Here is a 15,947-nt window from a genome sequence, read left to right on the forward strand (position 1 = left end):
CTATGATACAGAGAAGACCCTCAAGTCTATGCCATCATTCAGGAATTACAATGGCTTCTCATGGCTTTCACTAGCTGGTTTTCTTCTCTAACTTCCTAGCTTGATTAGAGACTGGGATAAAACTGGGAAACACTATTTCCTTTCAGGAAATGGGAAATGTAAGTTCCCATCACTTCCACTATAGACACTTTGATTAAATACGGAGGGCTAGTTCAATCCCAATGTATTTAAATGAGGGTCTAAGAACCCTCAGTTGTATTTGCTTATGAGCTTACAGTGTGCTGTTTAGAATCCCGTGTCACCTCTTGAATGGTTGGATGAGACATATATCTTGAAGATAACATCTTAAGAGTCACTTATGCAACAAAGTGATGCCTGTATGCCACCAAATGTCCTAGTCAACTGAGTGTTTATGGGTGACAACAACCTGCACATTAAACAGCTTGCTAGAAACCTATCACTGCATTGTCTAAATGGAACTCTAGGTTGTTTCCCATTCTACTTAAACTCAACATGGAATTTTAGAGAAAATGAGTGACCTTATTCCTATGTACTTCATGTCAGTTACAAAGGGAAGGTATTTCTGAATGCTAAAATGTATATTTTTAGACTCAAACAACATTGGTATTAGAGTAAGAATTTCATATCATCTACATCGGACTCTACATAAGGAAAAAAGATGGAATTGAGGAACAGGATAAATGGCTCCTAAAGACAAAGACTGTGGACCACAGAGAAACAATGGGAAAAATAACAGCATAACTGGAAAATACATTGTTTGTATTCTTTAGAATGTAAGCCTCATCTTACAGTATGAAGGTTGATAACTGAAAAACATATTCTTTGTATTCTTTAGAATGTGAGCCTCATCTTAAAGTATGAAGGTTGATTACTCACTTTGAGGTAGTCAACTTTGTTCTGTACTAAAACTCTCCATTAGAACTTCAAAGATTAACTCACCTGCCAACACACCTGAAGGTCTGAGTTCAGTCGCTATAACCCTATTGTGGAACAAGTTGTCTTATGTTCTATGTGAGTGCACCTGCGCATGCAAGTACACACACACACACACACACACACACACACACACACAAAATATACGAGAATAAAAGTCCTATTTAAAGGTCCTCTTGGTTTATACTTAAGTGATTTGGAAAAACCAAGAAATTATGTACAGGAATCAGACCTGGGATATTGGTGACAAGGACCCCTATTTCTTCTCCTTTCCAACCTGTAAGTGCTTTACAAACCAGGAACCTTGAATAGGTCTCTAAAATTCTCACTCAGAAGATCCTATTATTATTCTCCCCCAACTTCACCTACAAAGTATTATCTATACAGCTCATTACAGCAGAGAAGACATTCATTTACATAGGACAAATGTTAATTCAAACTTTAATTCCACCTTCAATCCAGTCCTTCCTTGATCAGAATGGCATCCAACAAAACATGCTACATTCCCTCTTCCAATAAGAAGGAAGGAAAAAGTTTATAGAGTAATTTAAAGTCTTTGTTGTTGTTGAAATCTTAAAATATCAAGTGTGTATAATTTAGTAGTCAGAAATTATAGATCACAGCCTCTCTCTGATGGAATTACCAAAAATAGTGATTCTGATTTTCCTATAGTTCTCTGTAAAATAGAAACTGGGAAACATTGGGATCCATTATATTTTGAGATTGTACAGGATTAAAACACATTCATTAATTTTATAGCTGTTCTTTATGCTTCATAGGGAAACATAAAAAGGTCTATTGGGTTGGTAGGGGTACTATGTGGTAGTGAGATACTGGACTGGGAAGGAATTCCTTCAGCTATTTTTAATGCATCAGCAGTAAAGCAGGACACAGAACTGCTTTCATTAGGCAGTTTCATCTTCTCAGTACTCCTATAACAAAAGTGACCTATAGTAAAATAGCTCAAAATACTCTTTCCTCTAAAGGAAATTTCCTCATAAAAACTCAATACAGTTTAACAACAGTATTACAGGGATCCCAATTTCAATAACCTTGAAATAATATTTTCATACTGATGTTAAAAGTTTAAAAATGTGTATAGTTTGTGCATAGTCAACTTCAACATATAGATCTCACACATACCACAGGGTTTTTACTTATTTCCAAGAGCTATCTTGAGGGTGATTACATTGATTTTCCTCTAAGTTGACGTAACAAGTAGTAAAATGATCATTCTAATACATTACTGTAAATCTAAGGTTATCCAGATAGAAAGACAACAGTATTCACTGTAAAGCCACATGATTAAAATGTTCACACTGTCCTACAGAAATGGCAAGTTATGCTTTTCAAAGTGCCATGAAATAACTTTCCATTTAACAGAAGCCCTCAAAGTTAATTTGGAACTGAAATTTTAACATTAGATATTAAACCATTCAACAAGTGGGCAGCAGATAATTTGTTATTTGAGGAGTTTATTGACACTAGGTATTTTCAATATTTTAATATAATCAGCTCAGCTATAATCAAAGGTAAAAACAAAGCTGAAAAAAGATGGTTTGAATATGCAAATGACTGTATAATGGCAGTGGTTTTATGTAAATATTTAAAGGCAAAAACTAGAACAAGAAAGGTTGGTAAATTCGATATAAACATTTAAAATATAAATGTACATCTATCAAAAGTTGAACTGAAGAAATCAAATCATGAAAAATATGAATAAACAATAAAAATCAATTTCTATTCAGAAATTTAGATATGCTAATGAAAACTTGCCCTATTTCAAACATAAAGCTCATTTTTCAAAACACAATGTAAACAAACAGTATGATGAGAAGATGTGTTAGTAATGGCAAACAGGTAATTGTTGCAATAATCCCTACCAACAGAAAATCTTTCTGAGAAACTAAAGGGTGTGAAAATTTATCTAAGGATTGTTTTGGAAGCATTTTGGCACTCCTGTAAAGCTGACAACATATAGGTTTGGCACATCAAGATGTCACCAAGTCACTGATGACAGTCATAATGGGAGAGAGAGTAATTATTCTGCCCTAGTTTGTCAATGGCATGCAGAAACTTGTTTTGTTCCTTCTAAATTTCCCACATTTTCAAAAAAGGCACTAAGCCCAAGTTTTATAACAATGATAAATTGACTCACATGTGTTCAAAGAAATACTATCTTTATTATTTTCAATCAAGATTTCTGTGGATATCACTCTGTATAAATAAAATGTTGATTGGCCAGTAGCCAGGCAGGAAGTATAGGCGGGACAAGCAAAGAAGAGATTTCTGGGAACAGGAAGGCTGAGTAAGAGAGACGCTGTGAGATGCTGCCAGACACTGCCTTGAAAAGTGAGATGTAAGGTACCGGTAAGCCATGAGCCATGTGGCAACTTATAGACTAATAGAAATGGGTTAATTTAAGATATAAGAACAGCTAGCAAGAAGCCTGAGCCATTAGGCCAAAAAGTTTAAATAATATAAGCGTCTGTGTGTTTATTTTATAAGTGGGCTGTTGGACTGCTGGGGCTTGGCGGGACCTGGAGAGAAAATACTTGCTACACAAGATCTCCTGTAACTAAAGCTGGCCATTGATCTATTGAATTTCTGATCCACCTCCCTCTAGAATGCTGGGATTATAACCATGTGCCACCATGCCAAGCTTCATGTAGTGTTTAGGATCAAATCCAGGGCTCCCTGCAGCTGAACAAGTAGTCTATCAATGGAGTAGCATCTCCAGCCTGAGAAATATCAACTTTAAAGAGAATTATGCATATTAACAATAAAACACATTAGTGAGTCTAAAGCAATTGATTAAAATTGAAACTAATATTGATAAAAGCACTGAGTAATAATGGCTTGCCACAAAATGTTTCTAGTATATTTGTTAATGACCAAAACATTTATTTTCTTAATAGAAATATAGAAAAAAATTGCAGGTTGTTAAAATGAACAAGGGTATTTTTTAATGGTAGGGTCAAGAACATTTTCTTTATGCTTCAACTTCCCATAAATGTGATGTTTTGCACTGAAATTATAAAGGATAGATATTCTGAGTGACTTGGAAATGTAAAGCAAGAAGTAAGGCATGTTATAGAAGAATCCTACCTACCTGTCAGTTGAAGGGCAGGAAAATAATTGCCTTCAAGAATCTGGGAAGAAGCTAACTCATGATATGTGTTACTCAACTTCTGGTGACTTTTGGGACTGAGGTGAATAGACCTTTCTCAATACTGTGCTTGCTTGCATCAGGAAACAGAGATGGGAACAGAGATTATTGGCAACATAATGATATCTGGCTTCTGCATGCATATGGTGGTTAATTTTTTCATGTGAACTTGAGCATGCTAAAGGGTGGTGTACAAGTTGGTAAAATACCCTAAATTAAAATGGGGACTCAAGCCTGAAGAAGCCCTGAGCAGACAAAGCTTCTTATAGTGACCTCCTTATAGTGAACTCGGTCTTGCTGCATTTGTAAATACAAGCAAACTTATCCAGATGATGGCTGATAGCAACAGAAAATAGAATTGTGGTTCCACCCATTAGCAGCAACCTGTAAATATATAACAAGAGACTTCTCAATAGGACATACTGAGAACAACCATGAAATCATGCAACAAATCAGATACTTCTTCCTTTACATTACAGTTTGCATCCAGTTCCTTTCTCGTGCTCTTGGAACATTCTGCTTGGAGGTGCCCGTCTTGACTTGTCCTAGACTGGGTTGCACAGCTGGCTTTCACAGGCCTTCAGTTTACACATTACAAATAATAAGAAATCCATAACTCCACAGAGCCCACAATAAACCCCCTCACGTGCAAATGTATGCCCATGTTTATCTAGACAAGTGCAGCTGATACCATGGTCTTCTTCAAGGCAGAGCTATGCTTGGAAATAAATGATTAATTTGAAAATAGGATTGAATATATATATATTTATCATGGAGATCCTTATCTAAGACATGTGTCCCTTCAGTTTTTTTGCTCCTTATCAAGGCATTTTTGTTTTCTTAACATTATTTGGCATTACTCACTGAGTGTAGAGTAGAACAAATAGAATGTGTTTCTAAGTTCTGAAGTCAAAGAGTCTAACTATACCTCCTGTGGAGACTCACGCTACAGCACACTCATATTAATAACACATCTCTTTCAAGAAGCTGTACTCTTCATCACAATTACCACAAACAATGGGAAATGAATATGGCATGCATTATGTTCATGAACGCGTAGAAATGTGCTCATGTTTTTGCCATTGAAAACCATACACACAGGCACAATGCTGGATCATAAACCAAGTGCGAGCAGATTCAGTCATAAGATATGCCAATGGTGAGAGACTAAGAACCCAGCACAGCTGCTGCCTTGCTAGGAAAAGGGTCCAGGCCTTTGTATCCCCCCAAACCAGAACACACATGTCCAGTGAATCCTATTGGTTCTACAACGTTTTCAAGTGAAATCACCTCACGACTCCCCAGTACTTTCCTTTAATTCTTTTCTTCCTAAACAACTGTCTGATGCTGCTCATTTAAGTCTGATTACATTACACCCTTCAGTTCATCACGGCACTGGATAAGACATTCAGGCAGAAGTTCCAGGGCAGAAGACCTGACCCCAGAGAAACATTGCTCTCCCCTCCTAAAGAGATTTTAGAACTCAACCTGATTCTAGGAGTTTATTTTCCACTTAAAACTTTTAAGTTAATTTTACTCTAACTTTTTATCAATGCAATGCAACAACAAAGAAGCCTGAAGGACATTGCTTTGTTCTGAAAAACAAATGGAAGAAGACACGTGACTCTTGTAAATACAATTCTAATAAGATCAGAATAGAATGCAGAGTCCTCATGACAAGAAATACAATCATTTCTAATAGCTGAGGTTTCATTTCAGATAATGTTCAACAAGCATAATGATGTAAAGTAAATACATTTCCCAAAGAAGTCCAAGATGGTTTTATTCATTTCACTATTTATTGTACTTATTGTAGCTATTCAAGGCCCCAGAAACAATGAACACCCTCCATTTGCTAATGTGTTTCTTTCAATTTTAATTGAAGTAGATGTTCATTTGGAAAATGCAGCCAGGAATTTTTTTTTCTGTTTCCTTCTCCTGGGGTCTAAGGTAGGTGTGCTTGTTGCAGTGTTTTATTTGTGAGTCTGTGGAAGCTGGAATATTCCTGAAACAGCCCTAATTGCTGAAGCATATGAGCAATGCCATCTGTATTATTATTTATATATGTGCTGATGTACACATATGTCTATGAATCCTTGTCTATTCACATCCAACTGCCAACAACTCGTGTTTGTTTCATATTTTTCTCCCAATCTCCCCAGAAAACAGTTGTCCACAATACTCAAGAGTTAAACCCTGTGTGACACATTACCATACACATTCTACTTGAATTCTTTCCCAGAACTCTTAAAACACTTGCGAGTCACAGGCAGCGAAGAAAGGAGAGATCGAAGAGATAAATTTCAGAATACCCTTGGAGTCAGGAAGCCCAACTACCGGCCCTGTACCCTTAACTCATATCTATTAATGGCTGCGGCACAAAGAACGGAGCCCTACGGCAGCCCAATCTGATGAATGCCCACGAAGAGAAAAATGCCTAACGTGGTGACAAATAAACTGGAAAGAACTTTTGAACTTACAAAGCAGAAAGGAGTTCAGTGGAGTGTGGAGTTCCGTTAAAAATAAGAGTTTCCCTGTGCAAACCATCTGTCTACGGGCTCTGCGGGCACTCTGTCCACGCTGAATATCTACATCTCCTCTCCAGAAAGAGATAACACCTGCATCAGTGCAGCCGTCATGACATGTCGATGTCTCAAAGCCACCCTGTTTGTGACTTCAATGGTAAAAACAGGGATTTCTGCTTTCGTGAAGAAACATGACACCCAGCACTCACACAATTGGCTTCCAAAAACTGAAAACCTAGGCTTGCAAGGGAAAACATTTTTTTTTTTAAACCATAATACATATGAAAGCATTATCAGAACTGAAAATTCCTACTGGCAAAAGGCCATCACCTACTGGGAGAGCTGACTTTGCCAAAGTTGACCCAAACTCTTGAAATTGTTTGATGCCGATTATTTGAAATCCCACTGTGAACCTTTGCTATATGGGAGGCAAATGTGGTTCCTCACTTCTTGATGTGACTCTCTTCTTGACAAGGAAACGTTGGACAAAGATTATCAATTTTCCTGAACTTGTGATTCTTACCTTGAAAGTGGTGAGGTAAAAATGCTTCAGGGTGGTGGATACTTATATACATATACCTTTGAGATCTAGGTCTTTAGTTTAAATGTAAAAAATGTTGTATATCAGAGCTGGAAAGATGGCTCAGCAGGTAAGAATGCTCACTATTCTTACAAAGGACGTGAGTTCAGTTTCCTGTACCCACTTAATACTCAAGAGAAGCTCAGAATTAACTCCCTGTAATACTAGCTCCAGGGGAAACAGTGCCCTCTTCTGGCCTCCATCAGCACTGCACTCACATTCACATAAGCCCACAAAGATACACATACAAACACCAAATTAAAAATAAAACAAATCCTTATAAAGTAATATTTGCTTTTAGATTAAAATCTTCTAAGACGCATCTCTGACTCTTCATCATTCAGGAAATCACACGTTTCTAGAAGAAGAATGGTATCAAACCTGGTGACCACATGTAATATTTGTTTTAAATGCAAATTTACTACAATTTAAATGTAAAAGTCATAACAGTAGTTTTCAATGTGAAACTTTTTATACATCATTGAATTATAAAATTGCCTAAAAAAGCTGGCTTCTTTTTGTAAGTCAGACCTCCTAACTCAGCAGTATTTTCTCACTTGGAAGGTGGTTAGGGGCTATTGTCTCCCTGATCATCTCCCTATTTTTAATATTATATATGCATTACCTAAGCACATGGCCTCATGGGTCACACGAATCCCTCACTTTTTAATCAAATATAACTTAAATTTTGTAAATGTGATGTTTATGATGGGCTTTTGATTCCCCAATATACACCAGATGTGACCACTATGTCACAACCCACAAGTGCTTTAAATACCAATGGCAACATGTCCCTGGAGTTAAGCATACACCATATTTAATGCAGCACAAAACTCTGTGCCTGACAAAATTGTTTGCATTCTTTAAATATTACTATATGCGTTTTCAGCAAGTTTGTCCATAGAAGAATAATTTTATATATTTTATTGTAAAGATATAGCCTCAGATGATGTTGCTTCACAAAGTAAGGTTAGAAAAAGATAAATCTATGGAAGCTTTAAAAAAAAAAGTTCCTTATTCCATAGCAGTGAAAAGAAATAAAGAAGCTATGAACTTGAGAGTAGTGGGGGCATAGGAAGGGTTCGAGGGAGAATAACTGGGGGTGGGTGTGTTGGAGAGGGGAAGGGAGGAGGAAAGTTTTTGAAATTCTACTTCAATTAAAAATATATTAAAGGATAAAATACAAAAAGTATGACATTATTTTAGTTATATGGTTGGCCAATCACAGGCATTTTGCTAAGAGGTGGCCAAGGAAAAGTACTTCTTAGATGATAAATATATTTTAAGTTTTATAGTGACAGGTTATAATGGAAAAGGTCACTTTTCACCTGGAATCGAGTTTTTAGTTACTAATACATTAAACATATTTTTTTTTCAAACTGGCAAACAAAGCTCAAGGAAAATATCAAGCAACTTCCCAACTCTCAAAGAAAATATGGACTGAACCCAGACACCTGACTTCCTGCTGCATGGAGGGCTCAAGACTTGCTACAATGATGTCTTTCTAGTCTGACCCCATTGGAAACCCGAACAGTCTGTAAGAAAATAAAAAGAAAGAATTGGCATACAACCCACTCACACGGTCTACTGTCTGGATATCATCAATATTAATGTTCTACTCTTCTTGCTCAAATCTGTTTTCACAGATGTCCTTGCCTCCTGTTTTAACCTTAAGGCTTTGGATGATCTCGGGTCCTCTAGGGATGGGATGTGAAATCCATAAATGTCTAAAAGACTCAACATCTGGCCTTATGTGCAAGTGACTTGTTGTCTGTGATGTGTTGGTAATGGTTCTATGTAAGTACCTGAATACAGCTGGTACATGCTAAGATTTATCTTTTCCTAGTGGGTCTTTTTTTTTTTATTTTTTAAGTGTAAAGCAAGCCTGTCAAGGAATCTGATATCTTATTAGTTTTAATAGATACATATAATTTTGAGGTAGCATGTATGAACTCAATGTAAACACAGGGGAGTATGTTTGAGGAGTCATTTTAATTTAAGAACCTAAGCGAGAAAGGAGATTGCACACAGTAATATCATTGATTGAGAAATGAGTATTTCTCATAGATGCAAAATCATCTTCAGAAATTTCCTCTTTGGATAGCTCAGCAGTTGAAAGCACTTGTTGCTCTTTCAGAGGACCTGAGTTCAGTTCCCAGCACCCACTTTGGGCAGCTCACAACTATTTGTAACTCCAGCTCCAGAAGGATCCTATTCCTTCTTTTAACCTCCTCAGACACGTGACATTCTCGACATATTCATTCTCTCTCTCTCTTTCTCTCTCTCTCTCTCTCTCTCTCTCTCTCTCTCTCCCTCCCTCCCTCCCTCCCTCCCTCCCTTTCCTCCCCATATATAAGTATAATCATAAGTATGAGAAGACAAATCCCATCTTTTAATTAGATCAACAAGAAAGGACTGACCTGATAAAGAGTCCTGATTTCATCTTCTCAGAGATGAAGTCTTTAAACAAACAAACAAACCTTGCCAGTAGTGAACAATGAGATGCCTTATCTAATACTTATTAGTTTTAGATGAGAGAAAACTCCAGTGTTGCCATTGGCTTGACTTCAGCTGAAGAGGTTTCAGCATGGACCTTTTCAGAACAGTAGGCATCACAATGGTGCCACCATGTGGCAATTCTCTCTCGCCCCATGGGTGGGGAGGAAGGAGTCTATAGATACCCCCAAACACAAGCTCCTTTATATTATTTGCATGGAGGGGACCCTGTTGGTGATCAGGGCTATGTCTGTTTACCCAAACAATTTTCCTAAAGGAGGAGTGCTGGCTGCTGTGAATCCCATCTTCTTAGCACTCATCACGCCTGTGATAGGTTAATTCTAGGAAAAAGCAGTCCTCCTTTCTGCTTAGACTGCCTTGCTAGGATTCAGCTAGTTCCTCCCATGATTTCCTTCACAGAGTTTCTTAGAGCACCACCTACCACATATCTAAAGAGGTCTCTGGAGGTTCAAGAGAACACAAACACAAAACTCAGAAATAAGCTTATAAGCTTGTCATCCTGAGAAGCCACCTTTCATGAGAGCATGCCAGCTACATTCAAAAAGTAAATTCTAGATGCACATAGATTAAAATAGTAGCCAACCAAGCCTTAGAGCATGTGACACTCTGGGAAAGGCCAATTGAGTCAAGTGGCATATATATCTACATGTGTTTGCGTGTGCCTGTGTATGTCGTGTGAGTGCACACACACGCACACAGTTCCTATTTCCAGATGTACTGCTGTGTCGTTACTAGGTAACTTCTTCTGTAGTAGAAATCTACAAATGCTTACAACTGACAAAACGTGTATTCTACAAAAGGAATATTGGATAAGCAGGCAACATAAGCAACAAACTTTGACCTTGCCCAGCCGATGCTCACCACACAGAATGCCATGATATAAGGCCACCAATGTCCTTTGGATGGACACTGGAAGGTCTGATGAGTTTCATGAAAATACCAACACAGAGCAAAGAAATGTCAGTGTGTCCAGTTACCCTTAAAACATCCTCCTTACTTTCACAGTGCCTTCCTGAAGCTTTGTTATTAATGGAAGACATATTCCTAGACAAAAAAAAAAACTGATTGTTGGCATTTTTAATACATAGAATGTTGGTTTATGTATTGTTACAGAAGTTACATCAACTGGTTTTCACCATTAAGAAAATACGTAAATAATCTATCAATTTTTAAAGTACTTAAAAAAAATGTATTCTTCCCCAGTAAGATGCACTTCACAATCATTACTTCCAGGTGTTATATAATCATGCTCATCCATATATTGACCAAATTGTCATCTAGTCAGACTCCTTAGTACATTTATAAAGTTATCATCATCGGTATCTTGATCAAGTTGTCATGTATCCAGACTCATCAATACACTCATATTTTAAAAATTATATCATGAGCTGAAGCATGTTACAAATGACACATTAGCACTGGAGAACAGTCACCTCCCCAGAGGACAGACAGAAGACTCCATTGTGTGGATGAAGGAAGACAAAGTAAATTCAAGGAGGTAAGAATGTCCTAGAAACGCACCTACTGACCTTCCCTCATGGAAAGCTGGTCCATCAGCAAAGTACTAAGCCTGTACTGGTCACAGGAGGTCTCTTGAATTAGGACATCAGAGTCACCCAAGGGACTAAACCGGAACCAGTGAACCAGAAATTTCTGAACCTCTGTTAGGGCCCAGCTGTCCTTCAGCTTCGGGAATAAACATTAAAAAAAAAAAATTATTACACTTGAGGAGTCTATTCTTGAGAATAAATCATTCATTTGTAAACTGATGGCTGCATAGGAGAATTTGTTTTCCTGGGAGGTTCAACTATTTTTTGAAGTTATGGATCTGCCCTGAGATACATCTCCTCACAGAGATCTCACATAAGGCTGACTCCTGCTGACGATCACTCACACTTTGCACACACGTGTGAGCGCATACAGGCTCACACTTACACCTTTCCTAATTGGTGTTCAATTGCCTTCTCTTTACAGGCTCAATTCGCCCTAGGTATAGTTCACGTTTCTTTCTGACTTAGCATGACTTCCTGTGAATTCTACTCTTCTTCCTCGGTGGACCACACTGACCCTCTTATGTAGCTCAGAAGGCTGCCTTCTCTACTCAGTATCTGGGAAGGGACTCCACATCTCCACAAAATGCACTGCCCACGTTATTATTAACTTACTCAGGAAACTCCTCACTCTGGGCTGCCTTGTGAGGAAGAACACATGAGCAGAAGGCACTGACTGAGAAGCCACAAGCCAGGGGAGTAAATGAAAACAAATGGGGGTAGAGAAGCAGGGAAGAGAAGGAGCAGGGAGAGGCAGAGGGGGAGGGTGGAGCATCCAGGGAAGGGAGCTCAGTGGATGGAGGAGAAAGGTTCAAAGGCCACATCTTGGACCTCCTGCCTCTCTGCCTTGCAGGGCATCTTGGAATTGACACCACACACGTGAGGAAGTGGATAAACCCATCCAACATTATTCTATTACCACAAATGAGATTGGAAATGAAATGTAACAGCAGTCTCTCTGTGGAGCCAAGCATTGCAAGCCTGGAATACTAACTAGTTCATTTATTTCAGTGATTACCATATGTAGTTCCGAAAGCACCAAGCCCTGGCTTTCCACAAGCCACCTTCTGAAAGTTAACTCTATCTTTTCATTCACAGTCTCTCCGCCTGAGTAATTTTGGAAACGTTGACTTTTAAATGCCCCCCCCCCCACACACACACACACACCGACCACTGTTAAAAATATCATTTCCCAAAATGGAGCAGTCATTTTGATCATTTGGGGCCACTCATGTTTTTGGCTACTATACAATAGTACAGCTTAGTTACACACTCCTGATGAACTTCTACCATGTGTGTCTAGTCTGTGCTTACCACAAAATTATCTAGAGTGGTCTTACCGCTTACCACGCTTAACTGAAAAGTCCGATATTTTAAACTAAAATAATAATTAAAAAAAAAAAACTTCCAAGTCTGGAAATAGCAAAGGTTATCATTGTGCCTGCACTCTGCACATTACAGAAGTGTGTGTGTGTGTGTGTGTGTGTGTGTGTGTGTGTGTGTGTGTGAGAGAGAGAGAGAGAGAGAGAGAGAGAGAGAGAGAGAGAGAGAATATGAATGAATATGAACACACTATGTCCTTTATCCTACCCTTCTAAAAAGCCGCATCTTCCTTCTGCCTGCCAACATGGAAACCTCAAGCCTCAATTGATTTCATCTGGACGTTCAGAAAACTTGCTACCGGGAAACTTTTGGGGGAGAAGGAAGGGGATGCGGAGCTGTGCTAGCAGTTGTAGATGACAGTGACATTTATTTCCCATAATTCTTGCCCACAGGAAACACATCCTTTAATAAACTACATCAGATCAAGTTAGACATCACCAAAAATCTCAAGGTATCAACTTCTCTGGGAAGCTCAAGGTCCGCAGCTCAGGGCCGCTGAAGGAGCTAGCCCTGGACATTCCGGTGGGCAGTGGAGGTCGCGCCCAGCCAAGTCTTGGGTCCCCTGGGTTCCCAAGAGAAGGGGTGCGCAGAGAGAGGAGGGTGAGGACCAGGTTGCAGGAAACACAGACGCGGGTTTTTCTTTAATTCTGAGCTGGGCCTGAGAGTAGGGATCCCAACCCCTTGCCTACCTTCAGGCTCGGCGAGCACCGCGGCTTCCTCCCCCGGTACCTCCGCAGCCACAGCTGCACTGATCCCTGCCGCGGAGCCCAGGTCCCGCAGAGCGCGCCTGCCCCGCGCTGCGCTCTCCACTAGTTCCCAATTGAGAAGCAATCAGCAAGGTGATTAACATCCACTGTGCGGGTACGGGCGTCCCTGAACCTTGTAGCTCCTCTTCTTGCGCTCACCCAGCTCTGTCGCGCCCCAAAGGGTCACCCGGGGAGTCCCCGGCCGCAGCTCCTTCCCTGTGCTCGCCACGACCACGCCGCCCGTGCCGCGCCTCTCACCCGAGCGCCCGGCGATCCGCTCACCCGCAGGCCTGGGGAGACCGCGCGGGAAGGATCGATCCAAACGGCGGATTCCCGAGGAAGGCAGAAAAACTTTGATGCTGCCGCTGCACACGCTGCGGGAGAGGAAACCAAACAAGTTGCAGGTGCGGATTCACAGAGGCGCCTTTCCGGGCTGGGAGAAAAATCGCCAGGCACCTGAGCTCGGGAGATGGCTCTGTGCTCTACCGGCGACCGCGGGCGCACCTCATGGTCCTTGGTATGCGTGTGCAGGGGAAGGCGCGGGGACGCCTAAGGTTCACTGCCAGGCGAGAGTGACCAACGCAACTCCGGCTGCCTAGGATGCTGGGACACAGCGCTGATCCGACCCAGTCCCTACGCAGTGGCCGGCCACAGTGGCGTCCGAGCTGTTGCCTGCGGGAGCGGAGCGGCTTTCTCCCTCCCCGCAAAGTGACAGCTCCAAAGTCGAGCCTCTCCTGCGCAGCGACCCACTCCTTTAAAGGCCCGAGAGGACGTCAGAGGCTGCCGGGCCCGCGGGGCGAGCGCCAGGTCTCCCCGCCCCACCGGTTGCAGCGCTCGCTCGCTCGGCCGAGTCTGCCGCCAGGGCCGCGGAGAGCTCCGGGTGGAGGTGGGGGTGGGAGCGCGGATGGATGGCGCGCGGGGTCCGAGTCCCCCGGGGTCCTGCAGGGCGGCACCGCGCGTGGTGCGCTGGTGGAGCAGAGGGGGCTCTGGCCACTCTGCGCGCGCGCCCGCTGACTGGGTCGCCCAGGCGCTCAACACCTGGTTCTGGGAAAGCACACTTTTCTGGTTTGCTCTTGAGTCATCACTGATTCATTTGGCCGAGCTCAAACCCACCGAGACATCCTTTTAGCTACAAAAATGATTTAGACTGTCCGGTCTTGAAATCTCTGTGAAGATTACATGCTAAGTTCCCCGCAGCCCCCACTGCCTACTTCCCAACCCAGGGACAGTAAGTGGAAAATGTCCACGTGTTCAAACGTCCCACACGCATCCAGCGCCCCAGACCCATGACCCCTTTACTTTCTGACACTCATTAATGACTTAAGAGCTTTTGCAGGGGGGAGTAGTATTCCTTAAAAAGAAAGAAAGAAAAGGGGGAGGGGGACAGCTCGCGTTAAGTGACGTATTCCAAGGTTTCCGTAGCAATTTCCAAGTTGGCTGTGAGAAATGAAAGTACCTCTACATGTGTGTAAAATGAGTCCGTTTCGCACTGATTTTACGTTTTCAAGCACCGTGACGTGATATTTTAAAGATACAGAGTCAGATTAAGCAGAGACTGGATATATAACTGGGAAGGCAAAAGAAGATAATAGGAAAAAAAAACTCCCATTTCTACCGCGTTTTCTCAGTCTGTTAGGAAAAGGCAAGATGGTCAGAGCTCCATCCTTAAGGTCTGCATCCTTTCCTGCGTCCCTGCGGGACTCCTAATATTAAGCTGAGAATGCTGAAAAACGCCAGATCTCAACACTAGAGGAACCTGAGGGGCGAAAGCCAGGCACTACTGGATTTTCTCCTCTGTGGGCTCCCTTCTTTGTATTCACTTGAAGCCTTTTAAAGCGACATCACGACAAATTCCTCCAGACAACCGGCTCCTTTTTTATTCCACCTGTACTGCCCAGCTTGTCTCCCTCTAGCGGCCATCTCCGGAAAAACAGCCACTATGGGGGCTCTAGCTCCGCCTCAACCCTTACGCCCACCCCATCCACCCACCCACCCCCACCCTCCTTTTCTGGTCCTCTTTCCTTCTCTACCCTCTTCCCCTTCTTCCCTCCCTACCTAGCCTGCACCGCCCCGGTCCCTCTACTTCCTCTCCTGTCTTCCCCTGGAGGACCTGGAGTTTCCCCCTACTTTGGCCCTGACCATGAGGGATCTGCTCAGACTGTGGAACCGGGAACTTAGGAAACACAGTGTTTTTGCTCTTGGTGGGGAACACTCCTGGAAAGATTTGGTGAGGAGGGAAAAAAGATTTGGTGAGGAGGGAAAAGGCCTTAAATATTTTCTAGGATCCATATACTGACACCCGTAAAGAGGCCAGGTTTGGTTGGTGCATGCAGGTCATGCCAGCCCTGGGGTGGCTGAGGCGAGAAGGATCAGGAGTGAGTCTCAGGACAGTTTGGGCCACACAGCGGGGATCCCAACTTAAACAAGTGGAACAGCACACAAAAGATATCAACCCGGGAGATCAACTTTAGTACTTATTTTAACAGTTTGATGTGAGGCTAGCTGAATCGAGAAGTCTAGGGC

The 15,947-nt window shown here is 41.6% G+C and overlaps 1 protein-coding gene across 6 annotated transcripts in view; it reads right to left on the reverse strand.

The window, feature by feature from the left end:
* Pcdh15 (protocadherin related 15) overlaps positions 1–15,058 on the reverse strand; it is a 1,398,279-nt gene extending 1,383,221 nt beyond the window's left edge. For 4 of the 6 annotated variants that reach the window (XM_037199980.1, XM_037199985.1, XM_037199984.1 and 1 more), the window contains exon 1: positions 13,368–15,058. The gene's annotated coding sequence lies outside the window, so the exon portion shown is untranslated. The remainder of the gene's footprint in view (positions 1–13,367) is intronic. The other 2 variants (XM_037199986.1, XM_037199987.1) reach the window with 2 other exon arrangements.
* Positions 15,059–15,947: the final 889 nt, after the last annotated feature.

Source organism: Peromyscus leucopus, chromosome 16_21, assembly GCF_004664715.2.
Source record: "Peromyscus leucopus breed LL Stock chromosome 16_21, UCI_PerLeu_2.1, whole genome shotgun sequence".
In the NCBI taxonomy this organism is placed as follows: Eukaryota; Metazoa; Chordata; class Mammalia; order Rodentia; family Cricetidae; genus Peromyscus; species Peromyscus leucopus.